This window comes from Marmota flaviventris, chromosome 1 (genome assembly GCF_047511675.1).
Source record: "Marmota flaviventris isolate mMarFla1 chromosome 1, mMarFla1.hap1, whole genome shotgun sequence".
NCBI lineage: Eukaryota > Metazoa > Chordata > Mammalia > Rodentia > Sciuridae > Marmota > Marmota flaviventris.
In genome coordinates, this window is record NC_092498.1 from 32436764 (window position 1) to 32444080 (window position 7317).

General features: G+C 34.4%; 1 non-coding gene across 1 annotated transcript; it reads right to left on the reverse strand.

Annotated features, from left to right (window-relative positions):
- Window positions 1-2249: 2249 nt before the first annotated feature.
- On the reverse strand, window positions 2250-2322 carry Trnat-cgu (transfer RNA threonine (anticodon CGU)). Its single transcript has one exon. It is a non-coding gene; the product is annotated as a tRNA-Thr (tRNA).
- Window positions 2323-7317: the final 4995 nt, after the last annotated feature.

Here is a 7317-nt window from a genome sequence, read left to right on the forward strand (position 1 = left end):
GAAGGTCCCAGCACTATAACAGTGTGACAAAAGTCTGTCTAGTGTTCAGGTTGCAACTCAGGAAAGGAACCAAAGGTGAGGTCTTCTTTTTCAGCAGGTCTGGACTTTAAGCAGAGAAGGAGACACGAAAGTTAAGCCTCTTCCCGCAACTGCTATTCTCTAAATTCCTTCCATTGAAAATAATCAGCACCCGAGGGTGGCATATTTTGGGTGTTGGACTCCTTCCCTTGTCAAAACTCACATGCAAAAAATACAGGCAAGTATGTTCTGATTTTTTTTTCTCACCATCTATTTGCTTGATAGAAAACAGCCTAGATGTAGTCCTGCCATACATGCTCTTTTTTATTCAGCTTGTTTAATTCAGCCTATCTGTGAGATTCATTTATGTTGTCATGTATGCCAGTATCAAAAAAAAAAAAAACAACTTCTGGGTTTATTTACCCTTTTTTTCTTATAATTCAATATTTTCTTTTAATTTCTTTTTTTTTTATTGTTGTAGGACTTAATCTTTTTTTTTTAACTGCTTGAATTTAACATTTACTAAATCCACTTTCATTCCTTCCTGCTGCTTCCTTGCTGTGTCAAAAGCATACCCAGAGTTATTGCTATGAATTCTGTCACTGGTTTTCCCTAAGGCTACCTGCTGTATTTGAAAGAGACAAGTATCTTATCTTAGATGTTTTTATTAATACTGTTTGCAAAATACTTTTTAATAACAGTTGCCTCGTGATATTTTGTCCATTCCCACTAAGATTCTACATGGCATTCGCTACCCAACACCAGCACTTATCTCACAACCTGACACATTCATATTCTTCAAAACTCCAGTTTGGAGGCTAAGTGGAATTCTTCAGTTTCTTCTACTTTAATCCAAAACCATCTTATTCCTCACTTGGGAAGGAATTATGATTCAGTTCAGTGTCTACCTTTAATATTGCCCTACTTTTGTCATATCTATTAGAAATTATCTTGTCCATGGCATGCATACATCATTCTTTCCAAGTATTCAGATTCTGAGCAGTTAGTGTGTGGGATAAGCTGAATTTGCTGTGAACAAGGCAGAGACAATCTGATCCAGTACAAAGGGATAAGGTTCTGAAGGGTAAGCCCTCCTCACTAACTAGCAAAGAATAACTCTGAAACAGTCCAAAGAATTGAAGATTGATTCATATATAAATGCATAGGAAGGGAACAGTTTCTGTGAGAACTGTCTCCCTAACCAAGGGCAAAGATAAGAGTTTATAAATGCAACTCTAGGGAGTTTCACCAAAAAAGTGGCTAGTCAGCTGAAAGAAGTACTTGGCTTCTTCCTTTAAGATTAGGTGAGTAGAGTGGAGCTCAGTGTACACCAATTTCTGTGACCCAGGTCTGTTTGTGGGTGTTATGACCTGTTGAAAAAATCAAATCCATTAAGTCGAATCAATACGGTACAATTGAGTCAAAATGCAGCAGGCTTTTTTCCTGCTGATTCTGGTCAGTTCTCTAAGAAAATAAAATTGCTCTGATCGCTTCCTAAATTCTATCTGTTCTGTCTCTCAAACCCATGCACCCTTCAAGCTCAGGGTCATTCAGCAAACAAGTCTGTGATTAGAAACTCAGAGCTCAACAACAGTTTTCTTCATGGCTTTGTTCATATTGGAGAGGATTTACAGAGTGGGGGGGGGGGCAAATTAGATACTTGAGCTCAAGCATCCCTGTCATCTAAAAAAATATCATCATGGACATTTTCAACATAATTGAGAAAAGGAGAGATAGTTAACCTATCATTATAAAATCAGGTGCTCTAAGTTAAATTAAGTTCTTACCTAAGTCTAGTGTTATTTTCATCTTATATTGATTTTCTTGAATCCCTTGAAACTGATCACTTCTTAGTTATCTTCAGAAATTCAATTCATGTTATAGATGCAACACAGTTTTGTACAGTTCTGATTGTTCCATTGACCCAGTGATTATCTATTTTGCTTTGTTTGCTATAATTTCCCCATATGTTTGTCACTAATCAAAAAAATTAAATAAACACCTTAATGATATAATTAATTTCTCCTCAGCCCAAACTGTCTTTTTAGAATTTCTCTTTCACTGTGGTGATCAAACAAAAACGGATAAGTTGATTATTATATCTAGGGTATTGCCAATAATAAAGTTATACATCTAGAATAATCTCCCACTTAAATCAGCAAAACTGTATTTACCCAATAAATGTTCAAATAGAGCTGGTGTAACTTTTATTTATTTATTTTGTGTGTGTGTGGTAATATTGGGAATTGAACCCAGGGCCTTGTGCATACGAGGCAAGCACTCTACCAACTGAGCTATATCCCCAGCCCAGTGTAACAAATTTTTAAGCAAACTCAAAATTGGAACTGAAAGAGGATTTGAAATGAGTAGTTCCTTTACATGGAAAAGAATTCCTTTTCTTAATCAAAAGTATGTTTTAAAATCTGAGTTGGAGACATCAACGTAAACTCCTGTTTAGCTTAATATAAATGCATAGATATGTGTGTACACAGTGGTTGGTAAACACACATGTGCTTTTTTGCAAGGTCAGCTGACAGGACCAGAAGCAATAACAACTCAGCAGCAAGGAGGAAACCTAGACCCTAGGTCTTGGTTTCTGATACCATTCTCCAATAAAATCACCAGAGAGAAATGGCTGATTCTAGGGCTGGCACAGGAAATAGACAAGATGAACATGGACCATTTTGTAGTATCAAAAAGCACAGAAGTACTTAAAATGAAAACAAAAACTCCCCCACATAATGAGGGCAAGTCAAAATGACATGAGCAAACTGAAAGATCTTTCAGTGGTTGAAGATGTGACAATTTGAGCAATAAAACTAAACAAAGCAAAACAAAAATAGTATTGGTTTATAACACAACATTAAAATAAATATTCATGAGTCCATACTTCCAGAACTCCATGACTAAATATTGAATTTAAAAATGGAGTAGAAGGACAAGTGTGGTGGCACATGCCTATAATTCTAGCAGCATGGGAGCCTGAGGCAGGTGGACCATGAGTTCAAAGTCAGCCTAAACAATGTAGTGAGGCCCTAAGCAACTCAGTGAGACCCTGTATCTAAATAAGTACAGTAAGGGGCTGAGAATGTGGCTCAATGATTAAATACCCTTAGGTTCAGTCTCTGATACCAAAAGAAAAAGGCACAGAAGAGACAAATTTCCCATGCATAAGTTTAAATAATTTATATAGATACTCTGCTGTCAAAGAAATGATATAAGAACTCCTCTCTCCTTCTGTGTGGACTGTGCCTAGTAACTTGCTTCTAAGGAATTCATGGGGGTGGGGGATGGAGATGTAACTGCCGGTGGAAAAACTTGGCAAACACACTGCTTCAGCAAGGTAACCAAGGTTAATATCAACAATGATGAGTCATATAAATAGCAAGTCCCCTATGTAAGGTGATGAAAGTGGCAGTTCTCTGTGTTCTTCTTCCAAAACTCATAATCCCAGTCTAACCATGAAGAAAATACCAAATTCCAGTTGAGAAGTATTCTATTTTTTTAAAAAAATCTGACCAGGAACACCTGGGCAGTGTTTAAAACTGCTCATCCAAAACAAATCAAGCCAAGAGGAGTATAAGAAGACGGGACAACTAAATTTAATGTGGCATCCTAGATTACATCTTTTTTTTTTTTTTTTTTTTTGGTGGGGACAGTACCTAAGATTGATTAGGGGCACTCAACAACTGAGCCACATCCCCAGCCCTATTTTGTATTTTATTTAGAGGCAGGGTCTCACTGAGCTGCTTAGTGCCTTGCTTTCGCTGAGGCTGGCTTTGAACTCGTGATTCTCCTGCCTAAACTTCTGGGCTCGCTAGGATTACAGGCATGCACCCCTGCACTCAGATTAAATCTTTTAACAGAAATAAGACACTGTCTTAAAACTAAGGAAAACGGAATAATGTGCAGACTTTAGCTAATATATCAATATTAGTTCATTAATTATTAATTATGATAAATAATGTGAGACATCAAGCAGGGAAACCAGGTATGAGGTATAAAAAACTTTGTACTATCATATCAATTTTTCTATAAATCTAAGATTATGTTTTTAAAGTTAGTTTTTTTATATAAAAAGTAAATGTAGAAGAATAAAAAGCTCCAGTGATTTGGGATTATATGTATCAACTATTAACAGTCTAAAGGTCAAGTGTATTAAATTCTCATTTATTATTCTTTCTTTGGTTTTTAGTGGTAACAGCATTCTTTTGATAAAATGATTTAAAGTTATTTACTTTCACTCCCCCAGGCAAAACCTTCCACATATGCCCTTCAATTTGCTATTCTGTAACCTCTTATTGCAATATTTTTAATATAAATTCCTTTTAGAAACAATACATTATAGACTTATGCTTTCAATTTTATTGAGAGAAGGACATTAGTTCTTCCCTTTATAGGTTCAAATAAATCTCACATTCAAACTTCAGATCTCACATATAGTACTTTTATTCTAAAAAGGAAAATGTACCTCGTGCGATAAACAAAATACAGAGCAGTATGCAAACACAGTTGTGAATCTTGTGGACCGAGAGTGACCCTGAAATGAAGGGCTCAAAGCATAGCATGGACAAATTCATCCAGCAATGACTAGTTGATGGCAACAGGGCAAAAAGAAAGTAAGTTATGAAAAATGAACAAAGTACAACATAAATTGAAAATACTCATAAATGCTATGGACAACATTCATAATAAAAGTGTTCACTTTTTTCAGGGTTTCTCACTATGTATAGGAAGATACTTGGGGGCTTTTATATTTTAGTACATTATATTCATATACAGTCAATTCCTGTCTCCCTGCTGTTGGAACATGCATTAAGATCAAGGCCCTTCTCTGACATTAAAATTCTGCACATCCTGGAAAATTTCTGGGAAAAAAAATTTCCTCATGCAAGTATACATATTCTGTGATGCTAAGCAGTCGAATTCAAAATAGGGAATTTCATTAGATCATGGTAATGTTAGAACTACAGAAAGCAGTCTTGAAATACTGGGGAAAGAAATTAATACTGCTACAGAAAATTGTATCAAATTCTAAGTAGGAGAAAGCCATCCCTGTATGGCATTTCAATATCATATTGGAACATTTTCTAACAGGACTACCTGAGGATTATCTAATTCTCGAGAGGATATACTATTGTTTGATTTACTAGTTATCTTTGATTAAGGGCCAGTTTCTGTGAATTACCTGTCAATGATATAGATTTTTTTCCAGTAGAGGTGCAAATGATTTCTCTCAGAAAAGATAACCTAAAAGATTATAGTTTTATTGCCCTGTAGGATATTAATCAGTTTTGTCTCTTAGTGAGTAAATTTATTTAGCAAGACTTTTCTTTCCTGGCTGACTTAATATAAATCAATCTCAATCTCTCTCTCTCTCTCTCAATATCTTTCTCCATCTCTCTCTATAGAAATAGAGAGCTATCTCTACACATATATGCATATATATAGAATATGTATGTGTGTATATAGAGAATATAAGTATACATATTTGTATATTCATATTTACACATGCACATACAAAGTATACCTATAATATAATGTGTGTATATCTCATATGTTCTTAGAGGCACCTAACCATTTTACTGGCACCCTTATTAATAATCAAATGTATCTTTTACACATGTTTATACTACCTTTGTATAAGAGTCATGCTTTAATAAAATGACTCAAAGGTTTTTTACTTGCATTTCCTCAGGTGACACCTTAAGCATGTGATTGTCAACCCTTTAAAACAGGTCACTTAAAAGAGATTTATGCTAAATTGATTGGTTTAGAATGCTACCCAACTGTCCTCATTTATTAATGATTATTAGTAGCACAAGACAGTATCTGTGGGCAATTATCAGTAGTAACAGAACATAAAAATCTTATCTTTTGCAAAGTTGAACAGTTTGACTTTCTGATGGGTGAACAAGTTGAATGCCTCATAACCTTTCAAAGCATTTAAGCAGTTTTCAGTTGGAGAAAATGTTTTTTTTTATATGTTTACATTTTAGATGAAAACTATTTTACTAATAAAAATCAGTATTTGTTCATCTGCCATCAAACTTCATCCTTAGAGGAATGAATAAATTTCATTCTCTGGATTGTATGTCATATGGAGGGGAATAATAGGACATAATTATTTATCAAGTAATAAATTTTTAATATAATACCTTTTGTGATATGATAACTTCAGGCTATAAGGACATTATATAAATAATTGAAGTAAATAAAACAAAGACGGAATAACTACTACATTAAACTTCATTAAGTAATCCATACGGACAAGTGGTGTTAAGCAAGTAATTTGGCTATTCAGTCAGTTTAAGAATAAGGTGCCACAAATGACAGTCATCTTTGAAACTTCTCTAAATGTAGCTTCTTGGAAAAAATAAAGAAATGTCAGCAAAAGTATCCAGATTGGTGTAACCATTATCAATGAGGAGAAGGCCCTTTATTTAGCAGCCAGCATTTTACAAATAAACGGGTGTGGAAGTATAAATCCTGTCCCAGTAAAAAACCCTTGCTTCTCTTCTCGTATTCATTTGTCAGAATTTTTTACTTAAAGTCTATAATTTTTTTTTATTTCTGTAATTTATAAATCCCCTTCAAGAGCCAGTAAGTGGTCATTAAAATTTGAATGCAAGACTTAAAATTCTACATCTAGTGCTTTTTCCAATGTTATTTCTGATCCGTGTTAATCAAAACCTTGTTTAATGTTTTCAGGATGGAACAGTATTTTCATTTCCATAGGAATAGGATATGTGCATATATATAAATTCTCAATTATCCATGCCAAGAGAAAACATTAGCATGAAAAAACATAGGCTACCACCACTTGTGAGGTAGGTCCATGTGCTTTTAAAAAAGCGAATGTGTGTTTCCATGTCCATTCATATTTATGTATTTAATAACCAACACTATATAATCTATTCCTGACTATATCCCACATGGTTTTCTGTTCAAAATATTAGTGCCCCCTCTGGAGTTTTTTAATACACACAGATTTAGAAAACTTGGTAGCGGGGGCAGGTTTCTTTTACTGATATACTGTGTTTATAACTAAGGTAAATTGTACTTCTGACCAAAAGGCCAACACACAGAGTTTTGGATTTTTCAGTCAATTTAATAGACATAAAATAGCACTACCATTTAGACAGTATTCAAATATAAATAATAAGAAATAGGAATACTATATAAAAAAAAAGTCATGCGGAAAGGCCCAACAATGCTGGACTGAGGTTTAAGAATTTCGGATTTGAGTAGTGGTCATATTGCATGTATTAAGTTAGGAAATCACCTGGGAATGTTTTC